General features: G+C 26.2%; 2 long non-coding RNA genes across 2 annotated transcripts; one reads left to right on the forward strand and one right to left on the reverse strand.

The window, feature by feature from the left end:
* Positions 1 to 2,963: 2,963 nt before the first annotated feature.
* On the reverse strand, positions 2,964 to 4,124 carry LOC147800808 (uncharacterized). Its single transcript, XR_015431173.1, has 2 exons — positions 3,988 to 4,124; positions 2,964 to 3,486 (listed from the first exon to the last, which is right to left on the reverse strand). It is a non-coding gene; the product is annotated as an uncharacterized LOC147800808 (long non-coding RNA).
* Positions 4,125 to 5,314: 1,190 nt separating this feature from the next.
* LOC147800809 (uncharacterized) lies at positions 5,315 to 6,475 on the forward strand. Its single transcript, XR_015431174.1, has 2 exons — positions 5,315 to 5,451; positions 5,953 to 6,475. It is a non-coding gene; the product is annotated as an uncharacterized LOC147800809 (long non-coding RNA).
* Positions 6,476 to 17,383: the final 10,908 nt, after the last annotated feature.

A 17,383-nucleotide genomic window follows, 5' to 3' on the forward strand; every position in this document is an offset into this window, starting at 1 on the left:
CTAGCGGGGCTGATGCTAAGATAACCAACACATATGAGTAGGATTTGTGATAGTAGGATAAAGGGGCCAAATAAGGGATTGAGAGTACGAAAACAGAATTAAAATATTACGATTTTTTTTTTCCAAGTCTCAACCATAATACCCCTAATTATTTGTATTTATAATTATTTGCAAGATTTAATTATTTGTATTGTCTAATTATTTTTATTAAATCATATCTTTTATAAAATAATAGTTGTCTAAGGTGATAGAGTGTTTTTTTTTTTTTTTTTTTAAGCTGTGAAATTTCAAACTATAAAATAATTAATCATTTAAAAAAAAAAAACAATCTTTATTTCAAACCTAGTAGGATAAAGGGGCTTCCACCAAATAAGGGATTGAGAGTACGAAAACAGAATAAAATATTACGATTTTTTTTTTCCAAGTCTCAACATATCAACCATAATAACGGGCCATTTTATCTCTTACTGCATCGTATAAATCCTTTGAGAGCAAGCAGTTACCTACCTCTTCCAAACAAAAATAGCAACCAAAAAAAGTATTATTAATTGCAAAATTTAATTATTTGTATTGTCTAATTATTTTTATTAAATCATATCTTTTATAAAATAATAGTTGTCTAAGGTGATAGAGTGTTTTTTTTTTTTTTTTTTTTAAGCTGTGAAATTTCAAACTATAAAATAATTAATCATTTAAAAAAAAAAAACAATCTTTATTTCAAACCTAGTAGGATAAAGGGGCTTCCACCAAATAAGGGATTGAGAGTACGAAAACAGAATAAAATATTACGATTTTTTTTTTCCAAGTCTCAACATATCAACCATAATACCCCTAATTATTTGTATTTATAATTATTTGCAAGATTTAATTATTTGTATTGTCTAATTATTTTTATTAAATCATATCTTTTATAAAATAATAGTTGTCTAAGGTGATAGAGTGTTTTTTTTTTTTTTTTTAAGCTGTGAAATTTCAAACTATAAAATAATTAATCATTTAAAAAAAAAAAACAATCTTTATTTCAAACCTAGTAGGATAAAGGGGCTTCCACCAAATAAGGGATTGAGAGTACGAAAACAGAATAAAATATTACGATTTTTTTTTCCAAGTCTCAACATATCAACCATAATACCCCTAATTATTTGTATTTATAATTATTTGCAAGATTTAATTATTTGTATTGTCTAATTATTTTTATTAAATCATATCTTTTATAAAATAATAGTTGTCTAAGGTGATAGAGTGTTTTTTTTTTTTTTTTTTTAAGCTGTGAAATTTCAAACTATAAAATAATTAATCATTTAAAAAAAAAAAAAACAATCTTTATTTCAAACCTAGTAGGATAAAGGGGCTTCCACCAAATAAGGGATTGAGAGTACGAAAACAGAATAAAATATTACGATTTTTTTTTTCCAAGTCTCAACATATCAACCATAATAACGGGCCATTTTATCTCTTACTGCATCGTATAAATCCTTTGAGAGCAAGCAGTTACCTACCTCTTCCAAACAAAAATAGCAACCAAAAAAAGTATTATTAATTGCAAAATTTAATTATTTGTATTGTCTAATTATTTTTATTAAATCATATCTTTTATAAAATAATAGTTTTCTAAGGTGATAGAGTGTTTTTTTTTTTTTTTTTTTAAGCTGTTAAATTTCAAACTATAAAATAATTAATCATTTAAAAAAAAAAAACAATCTTTATTTCAAACCTAGTAGGATAAAGGGGCTTCCACCAAATAAGGGATTGAGAGTACGAAAACAGAATAAAATATTACGATTTTTTTTTTCCAAGTCTCAACATATCAACCATAATAACGGGCCATTTTATCTCTTACTGCATCGTATAAATCCTTTGAGAGCAAGCAGTTACCTACCTCTTCCAAACAAAAATAGCAACCAAAAAAAGTATTATTAATTGCAAAATTTAATTATTTGTATTGTCTAATTATTTTTATTAAATCATATCTTTTATAAAATAATAGTTTTCTAAGGTGATAGAGTGTTTTTTTTTTTTTTTTTTTAAGCTGTGAAATTTCAAACTATAAAATAATTAATCATTTAAAAAAAAAAAACAATCTTTATTTCAAACCTAGTAGGATAAAGGGGCTTCCACCAAATAAGGGATTGAGAGTACGAAAACAGAATAAAATATTACGATTTTTTTTTTCCAAGTCTCAACATATCAACCATAATACCCCTAATTATTTGTATTTATAATTATTTGCAAGATTTAATTATTTGTATTGTCTAATTATTTTTATTAAATCATATCTTTTATAAAATAATAGTTGTCTAAGGTGATAGAGTGTTTTTTTTTTTTTTTTTAAGCTGTGAAATTTCAAACTATAAAATAATTAATCATTTAAAAAAAAAAAACAATCTTTATTTCAAACCTAGTAGGATAAAGGGGCTTCCACCAAATAAGGGATTGAGAGTACGAAAACAGAATAAAATATTACGATTTTTTTTTTCCAAGTCTCAACATATCAACCATAATAACGGGCCATTTTATCTCTTACTGCATCGTATAAATCCTTTGAGAGCAAGCAGTTACCTACCTCTTCCAAACAAAAATAGCAACCAAAAAAAGTAGTATTAACTATTTACAATGAAAAAATATTGAAAGAGAAATTAATCTTTTAAGAAAATATTTATGTATTCTTAAAAAAAATTTCTATCTTTTTAAAGAAAATATTTATGTATTCTTAAAAAAATTTTCTATCTTTTTAAAGAAAATATTTATGTATTCTTAAAAAAATTAATCTTTTAAGAAAATATTTATGTATTCTTAAAAAAATTTTCTATCTTTTTAAAGAAAATATTTATGTATTCTTAAAAAAATTTTTTACTTTTGTTAAAAATTTTCCAGTTTTTCAAAAATTATTAAAGGATATAACTTTTTTCTTGATACTATAAACTTTTTTCACCTGTGAAAATGATCGATAAAGACAAAATATATTTTAATAAAATAAATAACATTTTATTCAAAGTTTCACCCTAGCACTTCTTCATTACCAGGTTTCTTATCAATTTTATTTTTACAATACATTTTTTAATTTTTTTATTTACATCTAAATGTGCTGGTAATTAAACATCGTTTAATGTTTTGAAAATACATTTTTCCCCACTGGAGCTGATTTTCTATTTCGCAAAAAGTCATTTATCTTGATATCCGAGTGCTTGTCCTATTTATAGGTCGTGTAGAAATCGTCCAAATGCTTTCCCCTTAACGAGAGCACAATGTTTTATAAACTCTGGTGCATGAAGAAAAAGTTGTTGTCAGTTCATCTACTTTAGTACAGCCAAAATCCTCTAAACTGTAAAACATTCTGCAACGGTGGTTGGAATGTACAAACTCCGGTAATGGGATTAACTTTCACGGCATGAAAAGCAAGTTCTTTGACAATGTAACACCATGACGAAAGTTGAAAACCTTCAAAATCAGTGACTAAAGCTGACAATCCCTTTTTCGGTTTCCTTCCTACAATAAAAAAAAGAAAATTTTGAATCACCAAGAAAAATAATTAGACGACACACAGTTAAAATGATTATGATAATCTTCATAACTCCTTTCGATTGCTACGATTAAGAATTTATTTGCAAAGTAAAAGTCTTTACCCCCTGAGTTCTGTCTAAAATAAACATTTTTTTACAAAAACAAATATGAAACGTTCCTTTAACAAAAAAAAAGTTAATTTAACAAATATTAGCTTTATTTAGATTTCGTAATGAAAAAAAAAAAATAACTGTTCGTAATTTGTAACTAAGAAGATAATAAATTTTTTTTATTATTAGCAAAATAAAAAAAATTAATTAAAATGAACAAAGCAATTTACTTTCTCCTGGTTAATTAAAGATACAGATTAACACAGCTCAGCAGATCTATAAATAATACTATTTAACATTGACAATACACTATTTTATCATCAATATAATAAAATAACATAGTTTTTTAAAATTTTAATAAAAAATTAGTACTTACTTGAATATCATCATGCTTCTGCTTTAGTATTGCGTTTCCATCCATAACGAAGAGAAGAATCCTTTTTTATTCTAGTGGCTCCATCTATATTTAAATATTAAAAAGAAAATATATGAATAACTCTTCCTAAATTCTAGTTATTTTTAATATAACTATAGTTGATATAATAGTTCTTAATTAGAACTAACCTAATCAATATCAATGAATACATTTCAAATAAATTGATTCAATATTAAAATAAAATTGTATCTATTAAGTATGTCTACTAAGAATATTAAAAGTATTAGACTTAAAGGTATATTAATTTTAAATCAATGAATGTTATTTTTTTAAATGATTAATTATTTTATAAAATTAGATAATTATCACCTTCTTTTGAAATTTTACAGCTTAAAATTTTACGGTTATCAATGTAGTCTTGTCATTTTTGAACCCAGAAGACAAGGGAACTCCTTGATCTTGAAACAATACATGTCTTCGAAGTGGACTTTGTGAGTACCCATGTTATATGAAGAGGAAAACCACGAAAACCTCCTACGCTTAGTCGAGTCCCCATGTTATATGAAGAGGAAAACCACGAAAACCTCCTACGCTTAGTCGAATCCCCATGTTATATGAAGAGGAAAACCACGAAAACCTCCTACGCTTAGTCGAGTCCCCATGTTATATGAAGAGGAAAACCACGAAAACCTCCTACGCTTAGTCGAGTCCCCATGTTATATGAAGAGGAAAACCACGAAAACCTCCTACGCTTAGTCGAGTCCCCATGTTATATGAAGAGGAAAACCACGAAAACCTCCTACGCTTAGTCGAGTCCCCATGTTATATGAAGAGGAAAACTACGAAAACCTCCTACGCTTAGTCCAACGACCAGTAAGAGTTGTGAAAACTGAACAGATTGCATCTAATTTTTAGTTTTGCAAGATATTCAACTCGTATTAATATAGATATTTAGGAAATATAAATTTTATTAATTTTAGATTTATTTTTATGAAACAATTATTATCTAACTAAAAAACTAATATATAACAATATATTTACAGTGTTTATTCAATCATATTTTTAAATACAATAACGAACATCTTCAAACTTATAATTTATCAACTAATACAATTTAATTATTATATTAAAATACTTATTTTGTAATCTCATGAAAGAAATATTTGAATTAATTTTATTTTCTATTAGAAAATGAATAGCTACATATTTATATCATCAATTATATTTTAAATTTCCTAAAAGTTTCAAAATAATTATTTTGAATCTAAGAAACATGTAAAGAGAATTTAGTAAGAGAAGAGTTATAAGTTTAGTAAGAGAAGAGTTAGTAGAATTTAGGAAGAGTTATTCATATATTTTCTTTTTAATATTTAAATATAGATGGAGCCACTAGAATAAAAAAGGATTCTTCTCTTCGTTATGGATGGAAACGCAATACTAAAGCAGAAGCATGATGATATTCAAGTAAGTACTAATTTTTTATTAAAATTTTAAAAAACTATGTTATTTTATTATATTGATGATAAAATAGTGTATTGTCAATGTTAAATAGTATTATTTATAGATCTGCTGAGCTGTGTTAATCTGTATCTTTAATTAACCAGGAGAAAGTAAATTGCTTTGTTCATTTTAATTAATTTTTTTTATTTTGCTAATAATAAAAAAAATTTATTATCTTCTTAGTTACAAATTACGAACAGTTATTTTTTTTTTTTCATTACGAAATCTAAATAAAGCTAATATTTGTTAAATTAACTTTTTTTTTGTTAAAGGAACGTTTCATATTTGTTTTTGTAAAAAAATGTTTATTTTAGACAGAACTCAGGGGGTAAAGACTTTTACTTTGCAAATAAATTCTTAATCGTAGCAATCGAAAGGAGTTATGAAGATTATCATAATCATTTTAACTGTGTGTCGTCTAATTATTTTTCTTGGTGATTCAAAATTTTCTTTTTTTTATTGTAGGAAGGAAACCGAAAAAGGGATTGTCAGCTTTAGTCACTGATTTTGAAGGTTTTCAACTTTCGTCATGGTGTTACATTGTCAAAGAACTTGCTTTTCATGCCGTGAAAGTTAATCCCATTACCGGAGTTTGTACATTCCAACCACCGTTGCAGAATGTTTTACAGTTTAGAGGATTTTGGCTGTACTAAAGTAGATGAACTGACAACAACTTTTTCTTCATGCACCAGAGTTTATAAAACATTGTGCTCTCGTTAAGGGGAAAGCATTTGGACGATTTCTACACGACCTATAAATAGGACAAGCACTCGGATATCAAGATAAATGACTTTTTGCGAAATAGAAAATCAGCTCCAGTGGGGAAAAATGTATTTTCAAAACATTAAACGATGTTTAATTACCAGCACATTTAGATGTAAATAAAAAAATTAAAAAATGTATTGTAAAAATAAAATTGATAAGAAACCTGGTAATGAAGAAGTGCTAGGGTGAAACTTTGAATAAAATGTTATTTATTTTATTAAAATATATTTTGTCTTTATCGATCATTTTCACAGGTGAAAAAAGTTTATAGTATCAAGAAAAAAGTTATATCCTTTAATAATTTTTGAAAAACTGGAAAATTTTTAACAAAAGTAAAAAATTTTTTTAAGAATACATAAATATTTTCTTTAAAAAGATAGAAAATTTTTTTAAGAATACATAAATATTTTCTTAAAAGATTAATTTTTTTAAGAATACATAAATATTTTCTTTAAAAAGATAGAAAATTTTTTTAAGAATACATAAATATTTTCTTTAAAAAGATAGAAATTTTTTTTAAGAATACATAAATATTTTCTTAAAAGATTAATTTCTCTTTCAATATTTTTTCATTGTAAATAGTTAATACTACTTTTTTTGGTTGCTATTTTTGTTTGGAAGAGGTAGGTAACTGCTTGCTCTCAAAGGATTTATACGATGCAGTAAGAGATAAAATGGCCCGTTATTATGGTTGATATGTTGAGACTTGGAAAAAAAAAATCGTAATATTTTATTCTGTTTTCGTACTCTCAATCCCTTATTTGGTGGAAGCCCCTTTATCCTACTAGGTTTGAAATAAAGATTGTTTTTTTTTTTTAAATGATTAATTATTTTATAGTTTGAAATTTCACAGCTTAAAAAAAAAAAAAAAAACACTCTATCACCTTAGACAACTATTATTTTATAAAAGATATGATTTAATAAAAATAATTAGACAATACAAATAATTAAATCTTGCAAATAATTATAAATACAAATAATTAGGGGTATTATGGTTGATATGTTGAGACTTGGAAAAAAAAAATTGTAATATTTTATTCTGTTTTCGTACTCTCAATCCCTTATTTGGTGGAAGCCCCTTTATCCTACTAGGTTTGAAATAAAGATTGTTTTTTTTTTTTAAATGATTAATTATTTTATAGTTTGAAATTTCACAGCTTAAAAAAAAAAAAAAAAAAACACTCTATCACCTTAGAAAACTATTATTTTATAAAAGATATGATTTAATAAAAATAATTAGACAATACAAATAATTAAATTTTGCAATTAATAATACTTTTTTTGGTTGCTATTTTTGTTTGGAAGAGGTAGGTAACTGCTTGCTCTCAAAGGATTTATACGATGCAGTAAGAGATAAAATGGCCCGTTATTATGGTTGATATGTTGAGACTTGGAAAAAAAAAATCGTAATATTTTATTCTGTTTTCGTACTCTCAATCCCTTATTTGGTGGAAGCCCCTTTATCCTACTAGGTTTGAAATAAAGATTGTTTTTTTTTTTTAAATGATTAATTATTTTATAGTTTGAAATTTAACAGCTTAAAAAAAAAAAAAAAAAAACACTCTATCACCTTAGAAAACTATTATTTTATAAAAGATATGATTTAATAAAAATAATTAGACAATACAAATAATTAAATTTTGCAATTAATAATACTTTTTTTGGTTGCTATTTTTGTTTGGAAGAGGTAGGTAACTGCTTGCTCTCAAAGGATTTATACGATGCAGTAAGAGATAAAATGGCCCGTTATTATGGTTGATATGTTGAGACTTGGAAAAAAAAAATCGTAATATTTTATTCTGTTTTCGTACTCTCAATCCCTTATTTGGTGGAAGCCCCTTTATCCTACTAGGTTTGAAATAAAGATTGTTTTTTTTTTTTTTAAATGATTAATTATTTTATAGTTTGAAATTTCACAGCTTAAAAAAAAAAAAAAAAAAACACTCTATCACCTTAGACAACTATTATTTTATAAAAGATATGATTTAATAAAAATAATTAGACAATACAAATAATTAAATCTTGCAAATAATTATAAATACAAATAATTAGGGGTATTATGGTTGATATGTTGAGACTTGGAAAAAAAAATCGTAATATTTTATTCTGTTTTCGTACTCTCAATCCCTTATTTGGTGGAAGCCCCTTTATCCTACTAGGTTTGAAATAAAGATTGTTTTTTTTTTTTAAATGATTAATTATTTTATAGTTTGAAATTTCACAGCTTAAAAAAAAAAAAAAAAACACTCTATCACCTTAGACAACTATTATTTTATAAAAGATATGATTTAATAAAAATAATTAGACAATACAAATAATTAAATCTTGCAAATAATTATAAATACAAATAATTAGGGGTATTATGGTTGATATGTTGAGACTTGGAAAAAAAAAATCGTAATATTTTATTCTGTTTTCGTACTCTCAATCCCTTATTTGGTGGAAGCCCCTTTATCCTACTAGGTTTGAAATAAAGATTGTTTTTTTTTTTTAAATGATTAATTATTTTATAGTTTGAAATTTCACAGCTTAAAAAAAAAAAAAAAAAAAACACTCTATCACCTTAGACAACTATTATTTTATAAAAGATATGATTTAATAAAAATAATTAGACAATACAAATAATTAAATTTTGCAATTAATAATACTTTTTTTGGTTGCTATTTTTGTTTGGAAGAGGTAGGTAACTGCTTGCTCTCAAAGGATTTATACGATGCAGTAAGAGATAAAATGGCCCGTTATTATGGTTGATATGTTGAGACTTGGAAAAAAAAAATCGTAATATTTTATTCTGTTTTCGTACTCTCAATCCCTTATTTGGTGGAAGCCCCTTTATCCTACTAGGTTTGAAATAAAGATTGTTTTTTTTTTTTAAATGATTAATTATTTTATAGTTTGAAATTTCACAGCTTAAAAAAAAAAAAAAAAAAACACTCTATCACCTTAGACAACTATTATTTTATAAAAGATATGATTTAATAAAAATAATTAGACAATACAAATAATTAAATCTTGCAAATAATTATAAATACAAATAATTAGGGGTATTATGGTTGAGACTTGGAAAAAAAAAATCGTAATATTTTAATTCTGTTTTCGTACTCTCAATCCCTTATTTGGCCCCTTTATCCTACTATCACAAATCCTACTCATATGTGTTGGTTATCTTAGCATCAGCCCCGCTAGGTGCTCCAACTAATTCATCTGAGTGGAAATAAATAATAAATCGCCGAAGCTCAACTGAAATGTGGGGTTCAATATCTTTTACTGAGAGAAAATTAGAATGAAGTAGTGAGATTGAACAAACAAGTTTGAGAGAGAGAGAGAGAGAAGAGGTTTTGTGGCAGACTGCCTCGCCTCCCTTCGAGGTATTACCCCCGAGCTTCTCAGGTGCACAGTAGCCACATAGCCCCAGAGAAAAGGAGAAATACATAATAAATGCGCAAAATTATTTACAAGTATTTACAGCTATTTACAAAATTTACGGGACAATACTCCGTCGGATAGGAAAAAGGCGGTTGCCGGGCTATATTTCATGTTGTCTTTGATGAGTGCAAAATCAAAATTTTTTAAAGTAATTGCACGTATGACAAGAGAGTGCATCTCTTGAAGAAACTTGCACATAGTTCAGCTATGTGCTCATCTATTTTGTTGATTTTTTAACTCTCGTCTTTTAGATCTTTCATTCTCATGGATCTGGGGGCTCCTGTAATACATCTGAGGAATTTATTTTGAGTATCTATAGTTTTAATATTGGTTTCAGAGATTTATAGTTTTAATATTGGTTTTCAGAGATTTATAGTTTTAATATTGGTTTCAGAGATTTATAGTTTTAATATTGGTTTCAGAGATTTATAGTTTTAATATTGGTTTCAGAAATCTATAGTTTTAATACTGGTTTCAGAAATCTATAGTTTTAATACTGGTTTCAGAGATCTATAGTTTTAATATTGGTTTAAGTGATAGTTTTAATATTGGTTTCAGAGATTTATAGTTTTTAATATTGGTTTCAGAGATTTATAGTTTTTAATATTGGTTTAAGTGATAGTTTTAATATTGGTTTAAGTGATAGTTTTAATATTGGTTTAAGTGATAGTTTTAATATTGGTTTCAGAGATTTATAGTTTTAATATTGATTTCAGAGATTTATAGTTTTAATATTGATTTCAGAGATTTATAGTTTTAATATTGGTTTAAGTGATAGTTTTAATATTGGTTTCAGAGATCTATAGTTTTAATATTGGTTTAAGTGATAGTTTTAATATTGGTTTCAGAGATCTATAGTTTTAATATTGGTTTTCAGAGATTTATAGTTTTAATATTGGTTTTCAGAGATTTATAGTTTTAATATTGGTTTTCAGAGATTTATAGTTTTAATATTGGTTTTCAGAGATTTATAGTTTTAATATTGGTTTTCAGAGATTTATAGTTTTAATATTGGTATTCCAGTTTAAAGAACTAGTGGTTTTCAGAGATTTATAGTTTTAATATTGGTATTCCAGTTTAAAGAACTAGTGGTATTGCATCATTGAAAAGAGTAATATTTGGATAACTGATTTCTTGGGATTTATTGATCTGCTCATAATAATTAGTAGTGAAGATTTAGTGGTGTTGATGGCTAACTTTCCATTTTTGTGCACCAGTCTTCGATATGAGGTATGATATTACTGAGATTAGTAACTGATTTCTTGGGATTTATTGATCTGCTCATAATAATTAGTAGTGAAGATTTAGTGGTGTTGATGGCTAACTTTCCATTTTTGTGCACCAGTCTTCGATATGAGGTATGATATTACTGAGATTAGTAACTGATTTCTTGGGATTTATTGATCTGCTCATAATAATTAGTAGTGAAGATTTAGTGGTGTTGATGGCTAACTTTCCATTTTTGTGCACCAGTCTTCGATATGAGGTATGATATTACTGAGATTAGTAACTGACTTCTTGGGATTTATTGATCTGCTCATAAGTGCTGTATCATCTGCGTAGATGGCTGAGGTGATGTTTCTCATATTATTAAAATTTGGAAAGTCTGCTGAATAAATTAGGTAGAGCACAGGGCCGAGAATTGAACCTTGCGGAACTCCTGCTTTAATGTTTCTAGCGGAAGAAAAATGCTGTAATTGATCTTAATATGAAAAGTTCTGTTTGTCAGATAATTATTAATTAGTAGTATTAGATCTTTGGGGATATTGAAATTTATGAGCTTGTATACGAGGCCCTGATGCCAGACTCGGTCAAAGGCTTTGGCCACATCCAACATCAGGAGCGCTGTTGTTTCTTTTTTGAAGAATCTTTGGTTAATATTCTCAATAACTATCGCAAATCCGTGGCGCAGAAGCCCCTTTATAGTACTATCGCAAATCCGTGGCGCAGAAGCCCCTTTATAGTACTAGGTTTGAAATAAAGATTGTTTTTTTAAATGATTAATTATTTTATAGTTTGAAATTTTACAGCTTAGAAAAGAAAACACTCTATCACCTTAGACAAATATCTTATAAAAGATAATTAGACAATAAAACTAATTATAAATAAAACTAATTAGACAATACAAATAATTAAATCTTGTAAAAGATAATTAGACAATAAAACTAATTATAAATAAAACTAATTAGACAATACAAATAATTAAATCTTGTAAAAGATAATTAGACAATAAAACTAATTATAAATCAAAACTAATTAGACAATACAAATAATTAAATCTTGTAAAAGATAATTAGACAATAAAACTAATTATAAATCAAAACTAATTAGACAATACAAATAATTAAATCTTGTAAAAGATAATTATAAATCAAAATAGAATTATAAATCAAAATAGAATTAGACAATACAAATAATTATAAATACAAAAAAAACATTTTCAGGGATTTCTTTATCGCAGACTGTCTGAATAGGTAAAAAAAAAAAAAAAAAAAAAGAACTGTATCATGCTATCCTCTATTGGTGGAATTGCAAGTTATTCAGGAGTTTCTTTATAAAGAATCTTATTACAGTTTAGTTATTTGAAAAAAAAAAAAAAAAACATTTCGTGGTTTTCTTTATCGCGTAACGCTTAATTTAGTCGTGATTCTATTATTATTTGACGATAAATGTTATTCCAATTACGGATGTTTGTTCAAAGGGATAGAAAGGATTCTATTATTATTTGACGATAAATGTTATTCCAATTACGGATGTTTGTTCAAAGGGATAGAAAGGATTCTATTATTATTTTAACTATTAATAACAAATTAACATTTTTATCCTACTCTATATCATTTTTAAAATTTTAATCGCATTTTATTTCTTTTCTTTTAGGTTCATGTCTTTGGTTCGAAACGGAAGAAAGTAGAATCATCTCAAACTAGTTTCCAGTTTTTACAATCAATGCGAATAAAGGAACGCATCCAATATGAAAATCCAAAAAGACTTTTGAAAATTTTGGAAAGTCTACATAAAGACGTTTATTATAACAAGCTCTTTAGTGATTTGAATAATCTTTTAAAAAGGGACCAACGGTTATGTTATAAAAGGCATACTTGATCTAGAAAAGAACTTTTAAAAGTATTTTTTGACTCTGCACATTCCTGTAAATTAGAACAATGGAAAGAATTATATAAATACTTGAAATCTGAAAATTGCATTTGTGGTGGTATGAATAACTATTTAAAAATTCGCAATAGTCGCTTAGTAAAAGGAATAAATCTATTTGATGGTATTATTATTATTATTATTATTTTTTTTTTACTTCACTTGATTCTGATCATCTGACTTTATTTGTTAATCGCATGCAAGGACACATGTAAATAGAAATTGTTTTTATGCTTTTGAGAAACAGCGACCTTTTGTGTCATTCTAATGTTAAAATTTGTATCATGTCATTTATTATTTATTATGAAAGAGGATTAAAGGTCTGGACTGACCCGCGGACATCATTAAGTCGAGGCTAAGAAGCCACCGTGACTTTTAATTTTTAATCACATGAAAGGACACACATACATAGAATAAAACTATAATTAATTCAAGTGAACTTTTTGTATCATTCTAGCGTGTTATAAGTTGCGCAAGACCAATTATAAATATTACGTGAAAGGACACACATAAACAGAAAAAAAAAACTATAATTATATACTTGATATAAAAAATAAAAAAAACTGTAAACTTTTGTATCATTTTAGCGTTAAAAAAATTTTGTGCAAGATCAAAAGACAGAATCGTCTGGAATAAACTTTTTCTGGCGTCATCTCCTTCGCCCACTCAAGTAATAAATATCACTCAATTCATAAATGTCACATACAAGGACACACTTAAACAGAAAAAAAATTATAATTATATGCTTTAGAGAAATAAGCATTATTTAATGCGTGACAAACAAGCGACCTCTTGTAACATTCTAGCTTAAAAAAAGTTGTGCAAGATCAATCATAAATGTCACATACAAGGACACACTTAAACAGAAAAAAAACTATAATTATATGCTTTAGAGAAATAAGTATTATTTTATGCGTAACAAACAAGCGAACTCTTGTATCATTCTAGCTTAAAAAAAAATATGTGCAAGATCAATCATAAATGTCACATACAAGGACACACTTAAACAGAAAAAAAACTATAATTATATGCTTTAGAGAAATAAGTATTATTTTATGCGTAACAAACAAGCGACTTCTTGTATCATTCTAGCTTAAAAAAAAGTTGTGCAAGATCAATCATAAATGTCACATACAAGGACACACTTAAAAAAAAAAAAAAGGTTGTGCAAGATCAAAAGACAGAATCGTTTGGAATAAACTTTTTCTGGCGTCATCTCCTTCGCCCACACAATTCATACGATTATTTGAAACGTGGAGGTCTTTTCAAAAAAAAAAAAAAAAAAAAATTGTTTTCGAATCGTCTGGAATAAACTTTTCTAAAGTCATCTCCTTGACCTACCCAATTCATACGATCATTTGAAACGTGGAGGTCTTTTCAAAAAAAAAAAAAAAAAAAAATGTTGTTCGAATTGTCTGAAATAAGTAGGTTCTTTTCGACTGGATTTATTTCCATCTTGCAGAGTATAAAAAATTAGGTGTAATTCAAAAAATATTTGCTCTTGAATAAGTACTCTGAAAAAAAAAAAAAAAACTTGATTAGTTTAGTAGTAAGTATAGTTCCAACATATAACTTTCCTCTAATAATTTTTTTGTTGTAAAATTTCGTTGATATCTAACCCGAATAGGAACTGTGTTATTAGTATTTTTTCGTTATTTCAAGCATATAGCCATTTACTATCTGCTGCTCATTCGATATCTAACGCTTGTCAGGTACATCATAACGTTTGAGGTGGGGCCGATTCAAAACACTGAGGATTTATTTATCCTCTTTATGCAGTTATTATATAGAACATGGATTAGCAGCTTTCAAATTTACCAACCTTTCCAGAAAAATAAACACTCGGTGTTTTTTTGAATGTTTATAAAATGTGGAAGAAGAAGAAGAAGAAGAAAAAAAAACGATTGAATCTGGTAAGTACTAGTAAAGATTACGAGAAATAAATATTTTTATGTGGACTGTTTAGAGAAATAAACACTCTAATATTTTTATGTGGACTGTTTAGAGAAATAAACACTCTAATATTTTTATGTGGACTGTTTAGAGAAATAAACACTCTAATATTTTTATGTGGACTGTTTAGAGAAATAAACACTCTAATATTTTTATGTGGACTGTTTAGAGAAATAAACACTCTGTTTTTTTTTTGTTTTTTTTTTAATGTTTATAAAATGGATTTATTAAATTTTTAAAGCATTAAAACGTTCGACTACATTTTTTACAGACTGTAAAAAAATGTGTATTCCTCTATAAAACCACACCTTCTATTCTATTTTACACAGTATGACACCTTCCATTTAATTTTTCGCAGTTTTTTTACAAACTCTTTTAACATGTACAGTGCACTCCCGATTATCCGGGTTTATCACCGGGACAGGTCACACGGATAATCGATAAACACGGATAATCCGAAAACTTTTTTTATTAAAGAAAATTTCAATATCGGTACAAAAAATATGAAAATTACTGACATTTGCACGCATAACATCAAACTAGGAATTTTCCTTATTAAAAAATGTGTAATGCGTCTTCGCCATATATCGATACAGATATTTTATGTACTACAGTAATGTCACTGCAATCAAATCCTTCCATATAATCTAAATAAAGTTTTCACAGAGCAGCAGAATGAGAAATTGTATTTCATTTATTTACTACATCTCCTGCATCAGTTACTATCATCACTATTTGATTTAACAACATAACGATGTCTTCATGAGTCAAATACTGGAAGCCAGGCTCACATGCATCACTTTGAAACCAATCTTCTAAATTTTATTCATCAAGAATTTCGAAACCTTCAAAAATGAAATATACATTAAGGTTGTTTGAATCTGTCTTTAAACCACTGTAAATAAACACATACTCTATTTCAAAATCACACCCTCTCTTTGTGTCAGTATGAAAGAGCATTAAAATAGTTGAAGCATTTAAAGAGTATGATAGGTTTCATTTAATAAATAATTATTATTATTATTAATAAAAAAAAACCATTCGGCGTCAGTATGAAAGAGCATTAAAATAGTTGGAGCATTTAAAGAGTATGATAGGTTTCATTTAATAAATAATTAATATTATTAATAAAAAAAAACCATTCGGCGTCAGTATGAAAGAGCATTAAAATAGTTGGAGCATTTAAAGAGTATTATAGGTTTCATTAGATAAATAATTATTATTATTAATAAAAAAAAAACCATTCGGCGTCAGTATGAAAGAGCATTAAAATAGTTGGAGCATTTAAAGAGTATTATAGGTTTCATTTAATAAATAATTTACAAAAAAAAAAAACTCTGATGTAAGTTGTTAATAGATTGTTGATTCTTGGTTACAAATCTATTGCACAGAAACCTTTTTACTTTCCAGAGAAATAAACACTCTTGTTTTTTTTTTTAATGTTTATAAAATGGATTTATTGATTCTGGCAAGTACGACTAATGATTACTAGAAATAAATATTTTTGTGTAGACTCTTTAGAGAAATAAACACTATGTTTTTTTTTTTTTAAATGTTTATAAAATGGATTTATTGATTCTGGCAAGTACTACTAATGATTACTAGAAATAAATATTTTTGTGTAGACTCTTTAGAGAAATAAACACTATGTTTTTTTTTTTAATGTTTATAAAACGGATTTATTGATTTTTTAAAACGTTAAAACATTTGACTACATTTTTGACAAGTTGTAAAAGAATGTGTATTCTTCTATAAAACTGCACTCATATTCTATTTTACACAGTATGACATCTTCCATTCGATTTTTCACAGTTTTTTTATCAACTCTTTAACATGTATCTGGAAACCCTCTTTTCGTGTCAGTGGGGAAAAAACATTTTAAAATTTGTTTTGTTGAAAACATTACTTAGACATCTTTTTTAAGATTGATTATCCAAAAAAAACATTATTAATAAAAGTCCCTTAAAAAAATACATTTTAAAATAATTATAAATAACACAATACACAAACATTGTTTTTTTGAAATTTCATTTTAAAGAGTAATTAGTATTCTTAGTAAAAACACTCTGTATTAGTGGTAAAAAAGAATGTATTTTAACATTTATTCTGTTGAAAGCAATAATAAGGCATTCAATATTTATCAAATCTAGTCAAACGTTTCTCATTCATCCGGACCAAGAAGATTACATTCTGATATAGTGTTTCTCTTTCTAATATAATGCAATAAATTGAAATACAAATCTAGTCAAACGTTTCTCATTCATCCGGACCAAGAAGATAAAAACTCAAACCTATTCTTTTATAACATTTTTCCATAGCATTTTCATAACATTTTATTCTTTTATTTTTATTCAGTTGAAAGTTTTATAAAATGGATTTATTGATTTTATTAAGCCGTTAAAACGTTCGACTATATTTTTGACAAGTTGTAAAAGAATGTGTATTCTACTATAAAACTACACTCTTATTCTATTTTACACAGCATGACATCTTCCAAACGATTTTTCATAGTTTTTTTTATCAACTCTTTAACATGTATGTGGAACAATTATTTGAAATAGGTGGTGGATTGTAATCATATATTCTAAATACATCGGATGGT

This window comes from Parasteatoda tepidariorum, unplaced genomic scaffold (genome assembly GCF_982258835.1).
Source record: "Parasteatoda tepidariorum strain Cologne lab strain unplaced genomic scaffold, Ptep-v5.0 scaffold_79, whole genome shotgun sequence".
In the NCBI taxonomy this organism is placed as follows: domain Eukaryota; kingdom Metazoa; phylum Arthropoda; class Arachnida; order Araneae; family Theridiidae; genus Parasteatoda; species Parasteatoda tepidariorum.